Genomic DNA, 19861 nt, shown 5'->3' on the forward strand with positions numbered 1-19861 from the left:
CAATTCCCCTCCCACCCTTAATAAATTCCTTCTCATTGGAAGGAAAGAGAGGGTAAGGTTTGTGAGAGAAGAGTTTTTCCCTGTTTTGTTCATCGCAGCTTGCACAGCAACAAGGGCAGAGCCTGGCACATAGTAGGTTTTCAGTGAGTACCAGTTACATTAAAAGGAGACTTGGCCACCCAGAGGGGGGAAATGCTCTTTGGAGGCAGAAGGCAAGGTCTGGCCTTGTGCCTTGGCAAGTCACTCAATCTTTCGGTTCCCTCATCTATGGAAGCCAAAGACTGGGTCAGATGAGAAGAGACAAGTTGTGGAGAAGGCACACAAATGTTGCAGACTTTACCCACCATTTTCAGGCCATGGGTGCCTGGGTGAATAGTATGATGCTTCAGGCCTTAACTTAACTGATCTGTAGAAGGGTGTGACATCAGATCATGAAAATGAGCACACACCACCACACCCGATTGTTGCTCAATGGATGGAAGGTGTTACTATTGACTTATTGTCACACACTGGGGGATGAAGGAGGCCCACACTGTACTCACCATGCATAGACAACTCAGTGCCTGATGCAGACTTCAACTCTACGTCACACAGTAGTAGGTGCCAGCGTTGGCTTTTGCGATGCTAGTGATGCACATGGAAAAGTCTGTATTGTTTCCCTTCGTGATGTCTGAAATGCAAGCTATCCAGGGTAAGTGGCCTCCTTTTGAACTGTAGATTAGTTCCTGCCCTGTTTCAGTTCCTTTGAACAATCTGTGGGCAACTGGGAGGTGACAGAGTGGTCGAACCTCCAGCTGTGACCGACACTGACTTCTCAGGCTGAATCACCTGCAGCTCCTCCTCACCCGCCACTCCTGGAGGGAAACACAAAACAGTCATTTATTCATCCTTATGTGGTGGTTATGTTTTCTAAAGTGTTTATCAATGACTTTCATTGACTGAGTACACCCCAGGAGTGGGCCTTGAGCCCAGCACACTGCATGTATTATCTTATTTAACCCTCACAACAAGCCTGTAACATGAGACTGTATTACAAGTGAGGACACTGTGGCACAGTGAGGTCCAGTTTAATGGTGGAGTATGAGGTTGAGGACCTGAGTAGAACTCCTGAACCGTCCTTGGAAATTTCATGCTTTGCCAAATATTTATGTCTCTACTTTCTGGCCAAATGGAGTGTTGCTTTTTCTGAATCATTCCATTGGGTGGGGTGATATGACTTCTTTAGACCACTGAGTTCTGAGCAGAACTGATGGGTATAATTTGTGGTCTGTGCATTTAACGGCAAGAGCCTCTGTGTATCAACTGCTCCCTTCCACAAAGACCCACAGGGCTCTGATGGAAGCTACTTCCTCGATTTGGATTCCTGAGTGACTATGAAAGACAGAACTCTCAACACACAATGAATATATGGCTTAAATAAGAAATAAAACATTTTTTAAGGCCTGAAATTTTTTATCCATAGCATAATCACATTACATTAGTTTCCTAATGATGCTGTGACAAATTACTACTAAATTTATGTACTACAACAATAGAAATGTATTATTGTATACTTCTGGGGGTCACAGTACAAAATTGGAATTGTTGAGCTATAACCAAGAAAAAAGAGAAGAACTCAAATACACAAAGGTGGAGAATAAAACTTTGGTTTCCTGGAGTAGGGTTGGGGAAGGTTATGGAGAGATGTATGTCGAAAGATACAAAATTGCAGATAGGATGAAAAACTCTACAGATGTCATGTACAACATGAATACCCTAGTTAATAATATTGAATTGTTCTCACAATTTTTACTAAAAGATAAGATTTTAGATGCACTTGGCATACACACAAAACAAGGCAACTATTTGAGATGATGGTTATGTTCACTTGCTTGACTATAACAGTACCTCTCTATATATATATCTCAAAGCACTTTTAAATATATACAATCTAAACAGGTGTCAGCAGAGATAATAGTTTTGGGTCTCTGTCTCTTACCTGTCCGGTTCTAGAGGTTGTTCACATTCCTTTTCTCACAGTTTCATCTTTCCATCACTCCAACCTCTTGCTTTCATTATCACATGTCTTTCTTTAATTCTTGCTCTCCTGCCTCCTACTTATAAGGACTCTTGTAATATATTGGTCCCATCCTGATACTAGACCAAGACTTTAAAACAACTGTCTTAAAATGCTCAAAGGGAGCTGGGTGCAGTGGCTCATGCCTGTAATCCCAGCATTTTGGGAGGCTGAGGTGGGTGGATTGCCTGAAGTCAGGAGTTCAAGACCAGCCTGGCCAATGTAGTGAAACCCCATCTCTACTAAAAACACAAAAAATTAGCTGGGCATTGTGGCAGGTGCCTGTAATGCCAGCTACTAAGGAGGCTGAGGCAGGAGAATCACTTGAACCCGGGAGGCAGAGGTTGCAGTGAGCCAAGATCATACCATTGCATTCCAGCCTGGGCAACAAGAGCAAGATTCCATCTCAAAAATGCTCAAATAGCTAAAGGAAAACATGGACAAAATCTAAAGGAAATTAGGATAAGATATATTAACAAAATGAGAACATCAGCCAAGAGATAAAAAATATTTAAAAAGAACCAAACAGAAGTATAAGAACTGAAAGTCATGATAATGAAACATTCACTAGAGGAGTTTCATAATAGATTTTAGCAGGAGGAAGAAAGAATCAGAAAACTTGAAATGAAATTATTGAGTCTCCAGGATAGAAAGACAAAAAAGAATAAAGAAAAAGGAACAGAACCTGAGGGACTTATGGGATACCACTAAGTGGATGAACATACACATTATGAGAATAACAGAAGAGGAAGAGACACAGAGAGGAAGAAGATGGTTATTTGAAGAAATAATATCCCAAGTCCTCCCAAAGTTGATTAAATATGTGAATCTACAAATATAAGATGCTGAACAAACGCCAAGTAAGATAAACTCAGAGATCCACACTAAGATATATTATAATCCAACTATTGAAAGCTAAAATGAAACAAAGAGTCTTGAAAGCAGCAAGAGAGAAGCCATTCCTCACATACAAGAGATCCTCAGTAAGATTGTTGGCTGAGTTCTTATCAGAAGCATTGGAGGCCAGAGGCAGTGGGATGTTATGTTTAAAGTTCTGAAAGAAAAAAAAAAAGCCATCAACTAAGATTTCTATACCTGATAAGACCATCATTCAAAAATACGGGATAAATTAAGATATTCATGGATACACAAAAGCTGACAGAGTTCATCTCCTCTAGACCTGCCCTACAAGAAATCTTAAAGGGAGTCCTTTAGGTTGAAATGAAAGGTTGCAATATAATATCTCATAGTTGTCTAAAGAAATAAATATTTTCGGTTGTGGTGTACAATTTTAGAACTCCATATTTTTCTCATGCCTTGATGTCCCCACAAATAGTGTGTGAGCACCCTGCCCAGGCACGAAGTGCCAGTGTGATAAGGCTGGTCCCTGCCACTAGTTCTTGCCCTCCCCTACTGTAACCTAGTGATATTCAAACACACCAGTGAAATTCCCTCATGCCATTTGCTTGTGTACTTTACTGTGACTCCTAATAAAGGCATTTTCCCAGGGGTCCACCCAGTCTCATCTCCCCACCTGCTAAGTTGAGCCCTTTCTCTAGGAGCTCCTTCTAAATGGTTCCCTGTATGGCATGTCATGCTTCACCTTCTAGGAACTATGAGTAAAATAAATCATTTAATTTTATATGCCTCTCGGAGTATGATTTCTGCAACTATGTTGGAATGATCCCCAAAGATCCCACCAGTGAGTGATACTTACTCCACCATTTACAACACAACTGGTGATGAGAATGAATCATTTAAAATGGGTAGAAAGTTCCCAGGAGATATTTTTCTTAACTGCTGCTGGCTCACTAATTTGCTATCCCAATTGGCTCCACCAATAGAGAGGGCTTTATATCCTGCTGGCAAGATGTGCACTATTTTGTGCTTCTGCCAAACTCTCCATCCTATAGTGTGGATCCTGTCCCAATATCAGTAACACACCCCAGGATACCACTTCCTATCCATGATTCCAGCAAAAGGAGGATAATTAAACTATCATTGCCAGGGATCTGAAGTTACTGGGCCATGTGGATTGGCTACTTCTCAGTGTACTTCGGAGTGATTTTGATTTGAAGAACTCCTGCTGATAGAATGGAGATCTCGTTTGGTGCTGAGTGCATATCACTCTGTTCCAGCCTCAGTAATAAAGACAAGTTGAGGGGTCAGGTGGGCTACAGCTTGGGTGGGTGGTGTTGTCCCCACTGTTCAATGTGTTGTTGAATTACAGCAACACAGATGCTTCTCAGCTTGTGATGAGGTTATGTCCCAGTAAACCCATCCTAAATTGAAAATATTGTGAGTCAAAAATGCATTTAACATACCTAACCTACTGAACATCATAGCTTAGCCTAGCCTACCTTAAATATGCTCAAAACTTAAATTAGCCTAGAGTTGGGCAAAATCATTGACACAAAGACTACTTGATAAAAAAAAATTATTGGATATCTCCTGTAATTTATTGAATACTGTACTGAAAGTGAAAGAATGGTTGTATGCGTACCTGAAGTATGGTTTCTGCTGAATGTATCACTTGCACACCATTGGAAAGTAAAGACTTAGAAATCGAACCATTGTAAGTCAGGGACCACTCATAATTTCCTCTCTTCTCTCTTGGTGTCAGGCAGCCCTCCTTTCTCAGAGAGTCCTCCATAGCACCTTATAAAGCTCTGTGCTTCCAGGGCTGGTGAGAACTCTGTTTCATCCCCTGCTGCCGTTGCTTTCATCTCCCAACTCCATTGGATATCTCAGATCTCATCCACAGAGATAGGTGGCTCAATGTTTTTAAAAAGTAGAGAAAAGACAGAAGGGGCACTTTGATCTCACTCCCCCAAGACACTTGGTTTCTTGGATCATTTGGGATTATAAATCTGGATAGGAAGCCACTCAGGACTACCAGGGGCTTCTCAGGTAAACATCCAAAGAGAGAGGGGAACTCTGTATCCACTCATAGATGCAAGCCATTCCAAAGGATTTGGCATCCTGGGCAACATGGCAAAACTCTGTCTCTCAAAAAAAAAAAAAAAAAAAAAAAATCAACCAGGTGTGGTAGAGCATGCCTGTAGTCCCAGCTACTTAGGAGGCTGAGGTGGGAGGATTGCTAAAGCCTGGGAGGAGGAGGCTGCAGGGAGCCATGATCGTACCACTGCATTCCAGCCTGGGTGACAGAGCGAGATCCTATCTCAAAAAAAAAAAAAATATATATATATATACACACACACACACACACACACACATACATATATATACACATATACATATCTATATATAAAATAAATAAATAAAGGATTTTGCTGAAGAGAACAGAAAAGGGAGGGGGATGGACTGATTATACTGGAGTCATCAGGGCCATCTCAGGGAGAGGCTACTGCCTAGGGGTGCCATCCTCTTCCTGCTTTTCCTCTTATCAACCAGAGACAGAAATAAAGACATAGCTTCCAGAGGCAATAATCCCAAAATAGGAAAAAAAGAAGGAAAGGAATACATTAACACTTATGTGCTGAGCAAGCGTTAGGTTTAGAAAACATAATGCTACCCTTAGATTACATAATGATTTAAAAACAATACACAGCAGGAAAAAGTAAAAGATAATTAAATAAATTCTGGGTACATCTATATTGTAATATAAATTGCGCAAAAACCTTTTAATCCGAGGAATGTGATGCCCCTTTCAATGAGAAAGCAGTCATGTCCCACTTCCCTCCTTCAGCTAAGTAATCATCTCTTGAGGTTGCTTGCCATGTGGACTCTAGACTAACTGATGCCCCAAGTAGCTACAAAATAATGTAACAATGCCATATGTGGACACCACAAGTCATACTCTATAGTTAAATAATGTATAAAGGTTACTAATCAATGTTATTTTTGTAAAGCAATGAGAATTCCTGAGAAAAACATTTGTAATCATCCCCTCCCCTGGTTTGTCCTTTTTCCTTAAAAGCTCGAGTCTGTTCTTTATTCTCCAAAGTGACTTGGAGGTGTTTCCTGGGTTACAGTCTTCAAATTTGGCCCAAATAGACCTTCTACTTATATTAATTTTACCTAAGTTTCTTCTTTTAGTTAGACATATCTGTTATAGTCAGCAGGATTCAGAGTGACCTCCCAACCCTGAACACACTGCCTTCCCTTTTGGGCTCAGTGCTTGGTACCAGCATTAACGCAGTATGTTCCTCACACTCCATAGGCTTCGCAGGGTGCAAAAGGGTGTGTCCTCCTGAATTCAGATCTCCCTTTCTTTTTTAGTGAGGTTTTGCCATTATTTGGGCTGTTCTCTCCAACTGTCTCTTTTTAGAATGGAGGTTTTGATCTCTGTCTATGGGCAGGAGATTCTGGTTTCAGGAATAAAACAAAAGATAACTGTCTCTTCCTCTGCTATTTCACAGCAGGTGTTCCAGGTCACAGCATTGGCAGTCTTGCATAAGTAGTTTCATTTCTTTTGGCCTAAAATTACACAGCATGCTGTTAAAATTGTAGCTGTTTTCTATTGCATGAAATTCAGACTTGTATTTTCATTTGTGACCAATTCCTGTTTGTTCACAACCAAAAGAAACATGAGGATGAGTTCAATTCTCCCGAAGAGAATTGCATGAACAGTTGTTACATGCAAGAGAGGGATTCATGACTCACTGGTGACACTTTGTGGAGCGATGCTCACAGAGCAACACACTTTGACCTGATACATTGTCCTAACCTTAGCCACTTTTGAAAAGGAAATTCTAAAATTAAGGGAAACTGCTGGACAAAACTGAGCTTTCCTTTAAGGGGCAACCATCCTTAGGAAGACCAGCTGCATTTGTGTATAATATATATTGTGTTAGTCTGTTCTCACACTGCCATAAAGAAATACCTGAGACTGGGTAATTTATAACGAAAAGAGGTTTTGTTAGCTGGGTGTGGTGGCTCATGCCTGTAGTCCCAGCACTTTGGGAGGCAGAGGCAGGGGGACCACCTGAGATCAGGAGTTCGAGACCAGCCTGACCAACATGGTGAAACCTCATCTCTACTAAAAATACAAAATTAGCTGGGCATGGTGTGGTGCTGTGCCTGTAATCTCAGCTACATGGGAGGCTGAGGCAGGAGAATTGCTTAAACCTGGGAGACATATTGCAGTGAGCTGAGATCACACCTTTGCACTCTAGCCTGGGCAAATAAGAGCAAAACTCCGTCTACAAAAAAAAAAAAAAAAAAAAAAAAAAAAAAAAAAGAAGAGGGCATGACAGTATTTGTTTCCAGGGAGACCTTAGGAAGCTTTTATTCTTGGCAGAAGGCAAAGCAGAGGCAGGCATCTTACATGGCAAGAGAAGGATCAAGAGCGGTGGGGTAGGTACTACAAGCTTTTAAACAACCAGCTCTCAGGAGAACTCACTACCACCAAGATATCAAAACGGATGGCACTAAGCCATTCATGAGAATTCCACCTCCATGATCCAATCACCTCACACCAGGCTCTACCTCCAACCGTGGGGATTACAATTCAACATGGATTTAAGGACATGGATCCAAACCATATCACATATAGTTTTCCATCTTGCAAATGGCTAGGTAAATGGACTCATGTGACTTGAGGTGACCCCAAAACACATTGGCCAAAATGGAGGCCCTTTTAAATTTTTAAATTCATGTATCTGTGTACACAATTGGAAAAAGCAGTTTTCATAACTAAATTGAATGGGAGACCTACTTTCTGTTCATCTTAATTGAAATCTGATAATAAGATATTTGAAAGTAAGTTTAAATGCTAGTTCTCCTCGAACTCCTCCAGAAAATTCTTTACATGCTCAAACTGACTCTTCAACTTTGCTACAAGAATTACAAAAGTCACTCTAGCCTTCCTCAGGCCTTTCTCAGTCTATTGGAGATGTAAATTTAACCATGTCTTTGAAATGTTAACATCCAAGGAATTAGATAAGCAGCATTCCAACTAACATTGGATTTGAAAAAGAGTTAAAGTTTAGACCCACCACCAAATTCCTTTTCTCATTGGATAAATTTAAGTCAGGAAAGAAACATTTGAAAGAATTAATTTGAATTCTTTGTTTTGGATTATTTGTATGACTCTTCACATTTAGGGGTATCTATTTCTAATCCTTTCTACCCACATGAGCATCTTCTGATTTCCTGTTTTACCACTGTCTGTTTGTGTTTTTTGTTTTTTGTTTCAGACAGATTTTCACTCTTGTTGCCCAGGCTGGAGAGCAGTGGCGTGATCTCGGCTCACCTCTGCCTCCCACGTTCGAGCGATTGTCCTGCCTCAGCCTCCCGAGTAGCGGGGATTACAGGCACATACCACCACGCCCAGCTAATTTTTTGTATTTTTAGTAGAGATGGGAATTCACCATGTTGGCCAGGCTGGTCTTGAACTCCTGACCTTAGGTGATCCACCCGCCTTGGCCTCCCAAAGTTCTGGGATTACAGGTGTGAGCCACCGTGCCCAGCCACCACTGTCTCTCTTAATCTTCTGTTTGGCCTTTGTGTATGGTGGTCAGCTAAGAAATTGAGACCCTAGAGAATATGGTCAGATAGATTTGTGTTGCACTACCTTGAGGCTAGTGAAACTCTCCTTTCTTTGAGCTGTTCTTGGAAGAGATCTGGATCTTGAATGGCTGCAAATATTTTTGTTCCACTTTGGAGATCTTGGATAAATCAATAAAAGGCATTTGGGGTTTGGTCTGTGCATTGGTTTTGAGTCATCCGTTCAGGTATAACTTTGATTTAAAACTTGGGTTTATATTTAGAATATGATAAGAACTTTTGGTTTATTTGTTTAGCCTTCTCTCCAGCTAATAAAAACATATGCTCAAAAAGAAAGTAAACAATCAAGCAAATTTCAAAGACAAACAGCTTTAAATAGTGATTACCCTAGAACTCTAATAAACAATCATGTCCCACTCCCAAAACCCCTTCTTGATGTAAATTTCAGAAAGAAGAAGAAAAGAAACAGGAATGTTTACTGTTTGCCCAGCTAAAGTCAGATAAAACAATTTTTAACAGCTCTAAAGTGAGAAGTTGAATTATTAATAATTAAAAGCTGATATTTAGGATATATATATTGAGACCTCTGTTCACCCTGTAAAAGCTTCTCAGTAGACTGTATTTCTCTCTTCTTAAGCCCCTGCTAACTATATGTGCTCTCTCTACCTACTTCTCTTCTTATTGACATGATTTTTGCTATGGATAAAGTAAAATTTCATTGGCCTTTTGGGCTCCTCTAAAACTTGTTCTATTTCTTCTCACTTCTGCTCCTTCTTTCACCATCTCTAATACCATCTGAAGAAATACAGAGGAGACTTCTAGCAGCCCTGAGACCCCTTGAGGAACCTAGAAGGAGGTGCCACAACCCCCGTTTTGAACATTTTTTGTCTTCCTTGCGATGTTCCCCAAGAATCATGGGTAGGCTTGTCTCATATCTAAAGCTCTGCTGTCTTTGACTTTGAGTTCCTTGAGCTCTGTGGCTAGTGTGAGAGAGAATTTGACCCTGGTGTGTGTGACGGCTGGCAAGTCACTGGTGAGAGCTGCAGCTTTGGAAGTAGCTGACAGCATGTGCAAGGTATGGTTATTCCTGCAGGAAGCTATTTGTTTCTTTGTGTGTTTAGAAGAGACAGGCACGAGGCTAAGGAAATGCTTATCAACGAGGGCTAAGATTCCTCTGAGGGATGAGCTGACTGTCTTAATTTAATTTAATAATTGTCTTAATTTAATACTTAATTTAGGAGAGCTAAATAATTAAATATGAGGCCAAAGTACATAAGAAAGCAGCAGTCTTTTATTGCAAATATGCACACACTCTCAGGCGAGGTTCTGGGTCCACAAGCAGGAGGGGCGGAAGAAGTCACACGGGCTCCTGCCGGCAGCAGACTTTTATGCTTTGGTACTGGAAGCGGGAGGGCAGTGGGCGGGGATAAGGGCGTGATAGAGGCGTCTCCATAGGCGTGGCTGGGTAAGTTTCGATCTCTTCGGATTGACGTCACCTGGGGCATGCTCGGTTGATCTGCATCTTCCCGGGCGCGGGCTGCATTTTCCCGCGGGAAAGTTGGTGAGGAAGAACCCGGAAGCAACATAGATTGTGCCTTCTTGTTCACCTTCCTCCATCTTGTCCTTTCTCCCTCACCCAAACACTGACCACAGAGGAGGCTAATTGGTGTTGGGTCTCCCACCAGCTTCAGGGAACCTCCTTGCAATAAGGTATGTTGTGGAAGTGTTCAGCAGGCCAGTGCTACGATATTTTCCTCTTTGTGGGGACCCGGGATTCAGTGTAAAAGTGAGATCCATGCTTTTTAAAGATCTAGATGCTCTGCCCTCCAGCTGTGCCTGCTTTTCAGGATTCAAATATTAGGTGCTGAAAACTGCAAATGCTTTCTTGGCCCCATTTGTTAATGGGCTTGGCCCTAAGCTCAGTGATCTAGGTTTTAAAAAAAGGGAAACTGGCGTTTCATCCCTAATATAATACTTTCTGGCATTTGACTGGCTGTTTTGAAAAGGTTTCTGATTGTTTCCTCATAAAATCCTGTAGTGAGTTCCCATGGTTTTGTGTTTCCTTGGCATGCATTCATTCTTAAGCTCCCTCTAAATAACACACCCAAATTCCTCTTTGAAAATGTTTAAATTCTCTCTCTGCTTTCAGATGTAAATTGGATACCACAGACTTGGTAAGGGTTTTGGCCATGTGGGAAAGACAAACTTTAACTAGTTTAATTTATAGAGGCACAATTTAATCCAACTGTCCTTTTAAATTAGTGGGTTTTAGCTAAAACTGTAAACTCAAGGCTAAATATCTTTATTTGTATCTGTCTGTATTTTTATGTGTACATGTGTACATATATGTGTTTGTGTATTGTCTACATGACACCCACTTCACTTAAAGATAAATGAATGATCATAAATTAAGTAAGCTCAAATATTTTTAAAGTTCATATGACTTTAGTAATTTCTGGTAAATAAAATTAATTTTAATATTGTTGGTGAGGTAAAACTTAAATGCCTTCAGAATTATCAGTGTTAAATATAATTCAGAATTTTTTTGCATGGGCCATTGGTGAGACAGATTTTCATAGTTAGATCTGATTGAAAACTGAATTTATACCGTCTCTCCTAGATGTTTTAATGTCATAAAATTGTTGCCTCTGTGACACCTTTATACTTATTTAACTTCTCTGTGGCCTTATGTCTTTGGTATTGAGCCCATAGATTCCAGGGTCAAGAAAAGTGGTCATGGTGAGATCTAGGGACATAGGTGTGTTTCCATCGCCGGGGCCCCATCCTTCCTGCCCCAGCTGTGCCTCTTGGCAATTCTGGGAGGGGTCCAATCCTTCAGGCATTGCCTTCACAACTCTGTCCTCTCTCCTGGGCTCTGCATCTTGTATATAACAATTAAATAAAGAAATATTTTGATCAAAAGAGAGAAATGAGAAAGTAAAGAAACTTTTAAAATTTTTTTTATTTTTAGTTCTGGGGTGCATGTGCAGGTTTGTTACATTAACGTGTGCCATGGTGGTTTGCTGCACCTATCAACCCATCACCTAGGTATTAAGCCCAGCATGCATTCGCTGTTTTTACTAATGTTCTCTCTCCCCAGGCCCCACCCCCGTCAGGCCCCAGTGTGTGTTGTTCTCCTCCCTGTGTCCATGTGTTCCCATTGTTCAGCTCCCACTTATAAGTGGGAACATGCAGTGTTTGGTTTTCTGTTCCTGTGTTAGTTTCCTGAGGATAATAGCTTCCAGCTTCATTCATGTCCCTGCAAAGGACATGATCTCATTACTTTTTATGGCTGCATAGTATTCCATAGTGTATATGTACCACATTTTCTTTATCAAGTCTATCATTGATGGGCATTTGGGTTGATTCCATGTCTTTGCTATTGTGAATAGTGCTGCAATGAACATACATGTGCATGTATCTTTGTAATAGAATGATTTATATTCCTTTGGGTATATACTCTGTAATGGGATTGCTGGGTCAAATGGTATTTCTGGCTCTAGATCTTTGAGGAATCACCACACCATCTTCAACAATGGTTGAACTAATTTACATTCCCACCAACAGTGTAAAAGCGTTCTTATTTCTCTGCAACCTTGCCAGCATCTGTTTTTTTCTTGACTTTTTAATAGTGGCTATTCTGACTGGCATGAGATGGTATCTCATTATGGTTTTAATTTGCATTTCTCTAATGATCAATGATGTTAAGCTTTTTAAATGTTTGTTGGCTGCATGAATGTCTTCTTTTGAGAAGTGTCTGTTCATGTCACAAATAAACCATTTATCTGAGTAATGTGAGTCCCCTTTAAAGCATCATACTCAGAGAGGCATTAGAATGAGACAGCAATCATATCCCACTTCCCTGCCTGAGCTAAGTGGTCCTCTCTTGAAGCTGTTTCTCAGGTGGACTCTAGACTAACTGACACCACACATAGCTATAAATTAATCTAACATGTCTCACACAAACACCATAACTCCTATCCTACAGTTCAACCATGTATAGCCAATAGCCAATAACTAATTAATGTTATTCTGTAAGCAATGAGAGTACCTGAAAAATGTAATCACCCCTTCTCCTAATTCATTCTTTTTTCTTTAAAAGCTCAAGTCTGTCCTTTGTAGACCAGAGCACTTCCCAAGGTAACATGGAAGTGTACCATGGCTTGCATTCCTCAAATTAGGCCCCAATAAACTTATTTTGGTACAGTGAGGCTCTCTCTGCTCCATGTGCAGACAGATTTCCAGGCATTTGCCTGGTTCAGCAGCCTGAACTGCCCAATTCTCCCTAGACATAGATGGTGGTGCAGTGAAGCTGTTTGTGCTCCACAGGCAGACAGATCTCCAGGCATTTGGAGCACTCACTTGCATGGTTCAGCTGTCTCAATTGCTCCACCCCTCTTGTGCAGAGACCCTGTTTGCTACACTCCCAGGCAGATATCCAGGAAATCAGAGCATTGACTTGCCTGCTGTAACAGCCTGAGTTACCCCACACCTCTTATTCAGAACTCTTAGTGCAGGGGAGCCCTCTCTGCTCTATACCCAGGAAGATCTCTAGACATTTGGAGAATCCACTTTCCTGGATTAAAATGGACCCTTGAATCATCAGGGAGGGCTGCTTAGAGAGGTGGCAGGGGTAGAAGTTCAGCTGGTGCCACTACCCATCCCTGTGCAGAGATCTTGGGACTAAGGAGGTTTCCCAGCTCCACATGTAGGCACACCTCTGGGCACTTGGGAGCTGCACACTGGATTCTCTCTTGGTACTGGTGCTGGGGCCTGCTACTGGGAGACAAGAAGGCAACCTGCCCAGTCAGGCCCCATGCTTCATGGCCCCTAACCGCCTGGGGTTGAGCAGGGAGCTCAGAACATTGTGCACTCCACAAATCAGCCCATTGCCTAAGGCAACATGAGGGTTTCTGCCAGTAAACAAAGATCAAGAGTATACCCACCACTTTGGGTAACAAAGATCAAGAGTATACCTGGCCACAAGCCCAGAGATGATGCTTATAGGTTAAATAGCCCAGCCCAATATAAAATCTGCCAGAAGAAATGCATAGGGCTCTAGAAGCAAAACCAAAAGATCCTATCCAGCATTCTCTATAGTTACAACCCCTGGGGTGGGGAAGGGGCAAGGAAAAAAGGAAAGGAAAAGACGAAATATATATTATAGGGAAAGAAAGAAAAACGAAAATTTTACCCACCTTAAAATATTTACAAAAGTCAGAAAGGCCAGAGTCTCCAGATAAGAATGAACCAGCACAAGAATTCTGGCACCATGAAAAATCTGAATATAGTAACATGTTGGCACCGCTGCCAGTGCAGATGTGCACATGGATGCCAGTGGGGCTCCCCACCAGCAAGATAAAAGGGGAAAAAAAACCCATCCAAAGGACAGCAACTTCAAAACCCATCCAGAGGACAGCAGTTTCAAAGACTGAAGGAGCGTCAGCTCACAAAGATGAGAAAGAACCAGCACAAGAATTCTGGCAATGCAAAGAGCCAGAGTACCTTCTTACCTTCAAACAATTGTACTAGGTTCCCAGGAATGATTCTTAACCAGGCTGAAATAGTTGAAATAACAGAAATAGAATTCAGAATATGGATGGCAACAAAAATCACTGACATTCAGGAGAAAGTTGAAATTCAATCCAAAGATTCTAAGACATACAATAAAATGAAACATGAGATGAAAGACAAAAAGTCCATCATAAGAAAGAACGAATCTGATCTCATAGAGCCAAAAAACTCACTTCAAGAATTTCAGACTATAATTGCAAGTATTAATAGCAGAATCAAGCAACCTGAGGAAAGAATCTCAGAGCTTGAAAACTGCCTCTGTGGAATAACTCAGTCAGACAAATATAAAGAATAAATAATAAGGAAGACAGAATAAAACTTCTGAGAAATACGGGATTACATGAATACACCAACTCTATGACTCATTGGCATCCCTGAATGAGAAGGAGAGAAACCAAGCAACTGGGAAAAAATATTTCAAGATATCATCTATGAAAATTTGCTCAACCTTGCTTGAGAGGCCAACATTTAAATTTAGGAAATGCAGAAAACCCCTGTGAGATACTACATAGAAAAGAGCATCCCCAAGACACATAGTCATCAGATTCTCCAAGGTCAAAATGAAAGATAAAATGTTAGAGGCAGCTAGAAAGAAGGCGAAAGTTGCCTACAAAGAGAAGCTCATTTGTCCATTAGCAGAAGCCCTATAAACCAGAAGAGATTGGGGCTATATTTAGCATTCTTAAAAAAAAGAATTTTCAACAAGAATTTCATATCCAGCCAAACTTAGCTTCATAAGAGGAGAAATAAGATTCTTTTCAGGAAAACCAATGCTAAGGGAATTTGTTACCACCAGACCTGCCTTACAAGAGGTCCTGAAGAGGGTGCTAAACATAAAAAGGAAATACTATTAGCAGCCACTGCAAAGTACATAGTACAATGACATTATAAAGTAACCACACAAACAAGTCTGCATAATAACCAGCTAAAAGCATGATGACAGGATCAAATCCACACATATCAATACTAACCTTGATTACTAAATGCGCTAAATCCCCCAATTAAAAGGCACAGAGTGGAAAGCTGGATAAAGAAGCAAAACTCAATGATATGCTGTCTTAAGAGACTCATTCCACATGCAGTGACACATATAGGCTCAAAGTAAAGGGATGGAGAAAGATCTACCATGCAAACAGAAAACAAAAGAGCAAAGATTGGTATTTTCATAGCAGATAAAACAAGCTTTAAACCAATGACAGTAAAAAAAAAAAAAAAAAAAAATCCAAAGAAGGTCAATAAAGGTTTCCATTCAACAAGAACACTTAGCTAAATATATATACAACCAACATTGGAGCACCCAGATTCATAAAACAAGTACTTCTAGACTGACAAAAAGACTCAGATAGCCACACAACAGTAGTGGTAGCTCAAATTCTGGATTTGAACTCAGCATTTGACTAATTGGACCTAATAGACATCTACAGAATACTCCACCCATCAACTACAGAATACACATCCTTCTCGTCTACGCATGGAATATAATCCAAGATTGGCCATATGCTAGGCCATGCAGTAAGTCTAAATAAATTCAAAAAATCAAAATCATACCAACCATACTCTCTGACCACAGTGGAATAAAAACAGAAATTGATACCAAGAAGATGTCTCAAAACCACACAATTACATGGAAATTAAACAACTTACTCCTGAATGACTTTTGGGTAAACAACAAAATCAAGGTAGAAATAAAAAAATTCTTAAATGGAATCAGAGAAACAATCTACCAAAATCTTTGGGATGCAGCAAAAGCAGTGTTAAGAGGAAGGTTTATGACACTAAATGCCTATATCGAAAAGTTAGAAAGATCTCAAAATAATGATCGAATGTCCCACTTACAGAAACTAGAAAAACAAGAAGAAACTAAACCCAAAGCTAGCAGAAGAAAAGAAATAACTAAAATCAAGGCAGAACTGAACAAAATTGAGACTCAAAAACCCATACAAAGAATCAACAAACCCAAAAGTTGGTTCTTTTAGAGGATAGCTAAGACTAATGGAATACTAGCTAGACTAACAAAGAAAAACAGACAAGATCCAAATAAGCACAATCAGAAATGACAAAAGTGGCAACAGCCAATACCACAGAAATAAAAAAGATACTTACAGACTATTATGAACACTTCTATGCACACAAACTATATAGAGAAAGTAGATGTTCCTGGAAATACAGAATCTCTCAAGATTATATCAAAAAGAAATGGAAACACCAAACATCAATATCAATTTCCAAAATTAAATCAATAATTAAAAAAAAAATCTACCAACCAACAAAAGCCCTGGACAAGATGAATTCTACCAGACATACAAAGAAGAACTTGTAACAATTCTACTGAAACTATTCCAAAAAATCGAATAAGAGGGATTCCTCCCAAATTCATTCTATGAAGCCAGCATCTCCCTCATACCAAAACCTGGCAAAGACACACACACACACACACACACACACACACGCACCAAACAAACAAAACAAAACAAAACAAAACAAAAAAACAAACAAAAAAACCACAGGCTAATATCCCTGATGAACATAGGCTCAAAAATCCGCAACAAAACACTTGTAAATTGAATTCAACAGCACATCAAATGGTTAATTCACTGTGATCAAGTAGGCTTTATTCCTGGGATGCAAGGTTGGGTCAACATCAGAAAATCAATAAATGTGATCCACCACATAAACAGAATTAAAAACAATTTTTTTTTAATTCTGAAAAAGCTTTTGTTTTGAAAAAGCTTTTGATAAAATCTGACATCCCTTCATGATAATAATCCCAAAGAAACTAGGCATCAAAAGAATACACCTCAAAATAATGAGAGCCATCTATGACAAACCCACAGCCAGTATCATAGTAAATGGGCAAAAACTGGCAGTGTTTCCTTTGAGAACTGGAGCAAGAAAAGGATGAGGATGCCCACTTTCACCACTCCTATTCAACATAGTACTGGAATTCCTGGTCAGACCAAGCAAGCAAGAGTAGGAAGTAAAAGAAATCAAAATAGGAAAAAAAGAAATCAAACTATCTCTCTTTGTAAATAATATGATTCTATACATGGAAAACCCTCAAGACTCTGCCAAAAAGTTCCTGGAGCTGATAAACAACTTCAGCAAAATTTCTGAATATAAAATCAATGTACAAAAAGCAGTAGCATTTCTATACACCAACAATATCCAACACAATCCCATTCACAATAACCACACACAGAAAATACCTAGGAATACATCTAACCAAGGAGGTGAAAGATCTCTAAAAGGAGAACTGTGAAATAATGCTGAAAGAAATCACAGATGATGAAAACAAATAAAAAACACTCCATGCTCATGTATTGGAAGAATCAGTATTATTAAAATGGCTATACTACCCAAAGCAATCTACAGATTCAAATTACTGATGTCATTTTTCACAGAATTAGAACTACCAGTGTTCCCTAGCATCTTGATAAGATACCTGTGATATTGTGAAATTTGTATTTAGTTTTGGTCTCAATTTCTTTTCCCTGTAGCTTCCATGAGAAGTCCAAATAAAAACAGGAGCGGAAAACAGCAAATTAGAATTATCTTTCTCTTTTCTGAATAATCCCCTCAGGAAACAAGTTTGGTGAATTGGCTTTCAAAATACAAACAAGAGCACAGGCATCCTCCCCCAACCCAGAGAGTCTATTTACAAAAGCATTTTTGAAAGGAGGAGGAAAAATTCCTCAAGGACATCTTGGTGTGTGGTGTGTCAAGGCAGGAAGGGTTGTGCAGCTAAAAAGTGATTTCCTGGGATTATGGTGCCTGTTTAGACACAAATATGTTTTAAGACTGGAAGGTTGGAGCCAGGCGCAATGGTTCACACCTGTAATTCCAGCACTTTGGGAGGCCAAGGTGGGTGGATCACCTGAGGTCAGGTGTTTGAGACCAGCTCGGCCAATATGGTGAAACCCTGTCCCTACTAAAAATACAAAAATTAGCCGGGCATGGTGGTGCATGCCTGTAATCCCAGCTACTCAGGAGGCTGAGGCAGAAGAATCACTTGAACCCAGGAGGTGGAGGTTGCAGTGAGCCAAGATTGTGCCACTGCACTCCAGCCTGGGCAATATAGCAAGACCCCATCTCAAAAAAAAAAAAAAAAAAAAAAAAAGAAAAAAAAGAAAAGACTGGAGGGTTTCAACACTGAGGCTGGTATGTGGGCAGGACTTTGCCTGAGCTGCTGCTTTTCAGCACCCGATGCCTGCACCCTGGGAGTGGCCCTGGCCATGCCACTGGTGCCTCAAAAGAGTTGTACCCAGCGCACACAATTCTAAAGCACTTACACCCAGAAATGCTGTTCTCAAGCCCAGCATCATGGGGGATCACCTGTACAAGGGGGGAAAAAAACTTTTCCTCTGTGACCTCAAGACATACAAATCAGGGGTTCTCAGTGCTGGCTGTATATTAGAATCTGCAGTCGTTAAAATTGTCAGATGCCTATGTCAGACCAATTAAAGCAGCATTTCTACAAGGTAGACTGGGTCTGGGAATTTTTTTTTTTTTTTTTTTTTTTTTTTCAGTTTCTCAGGTGATTCTAACGAGAAGCCAGATGGAAAACTACTTAATCCCACACTAAACTCATTTATACTTCAGGCCTGTGGGAGAGCTGATTCACCTGAGGTCACATGGTTTCAGCATGACATAGCTCATGTTTCTTGAACATTTACTGCATGTCAGAGCTGTTCTAGCACATTATATAATTTAAATAATTCAGTCATTACCCCAGTCTGTGAGGTAGGTGTTATCAACAGATGAGGACATCAAGGCCCATGTGGGGAAATGCCTTGTCCCAGGTCACAGAGCCAGGAAGTGGCAGAGCTAGGATGTGGCCCAGGCAGTCAGGCTCCTGCCCATGCTCTTCTAACCACTGTTCTATAGCTGCTCAGTAATAACCCTACACCAACACCATTTGCGACTTTGTGCCTATCCTTTCCAGTCCTCACAGAACCCAGAATAGTGGCCATGATCATCCCATTTCACACATGGGGAAACTGAGGACTCAAGGGCACCAAGGTTTTCCCAAGATCACACGACCTTGGGAAAACAACCTCATCATTTACTGAGGTCTGTCCTCTCCCCAGGCTCACTGTGTTCTCATAAAATCCTGGAATGGTTAGTATAATTATCTACATTCTACATATGGGAAAACTGAGGCTCAGCAAAGGGAACTGGGCTGCCCAAGACCACACAGCCTTGAAATAACACCTTGATATGGAGGCACCTACAATGTGCTACGTGATTTACACACAGGAACCCCAATTCTTTTCACTCTCCTAAAAGGAGTCCATGATTATCACCACTTTACAGATGAGAACTGAGGCTGAGACAAATGAAGGCCCTGTCTCCTCTTCCCCTACTGCATCCTATTGGGCATTTCCTGTGCCCTCAAAACTTTTTTATTTCCATCTACAGAGCAACTGCCTTGACATCTCAAGCCCCAACACTGATTGACACCTCCCTTTTCCCTCTGATGCTCAGCACAGCTGTTTTTCCCCAACACCCTTCTGCCTTCCTCTCTTCTCATTCAAGTGATCATTTAGACTGATGGCATGAAAGAGGAGTGAGCACTCTACTAGGAGTTAGCAGATCTGAGTTACTCCTGAGCCCCTTACTAGCTGTCATTGTTTAGGCATAGGATGAACCATCTGGAAACTTCCATGCCTTTGTCTGTAATCTGTATGTATTAGTCCGTTTTCATGCTGCTGATAAAGACATACCCGAGACTGGGCAATTTACAAAAAGAAAGGTCTAATG

General features: G+C 40.6%; 1 protein-coding gene and 1 pseudogene across 1 annotated transcript in view; both read right to left on the reverse strand.

Moving 5' to 3' along the window:
• LOC126964117 (signal-regulatory protein beta-1-like) overlaps window positions 1–10032 on the reverse strand; it is a 64654-nt pseudogene extending 54622 nt beyond the window's left edge.
• The window catches only part of NSFL1C (NSFL1 cofactor), a 401445-nt gene that overhangs the window by 365972 nt on the left and 15612 nt on the right, over window positions 1–19861 (reverse strand). The window lies entirely within an intron of this gene.

This window comes from Macaca thibetana, chromosome 10 (genome assembly GCF_024542745.1).
Source record: "Macaca thibetana thibetana isolate TM-01 chromosome 10, ASM2454274v1, whole genome shotgun sequence".
NCBI classification, from domain to species: Eukaryota; Metazoa; Chordata; class Mammalia; order Primates; family Cercopithecidae; genus Macaca; species Macaca thibetana.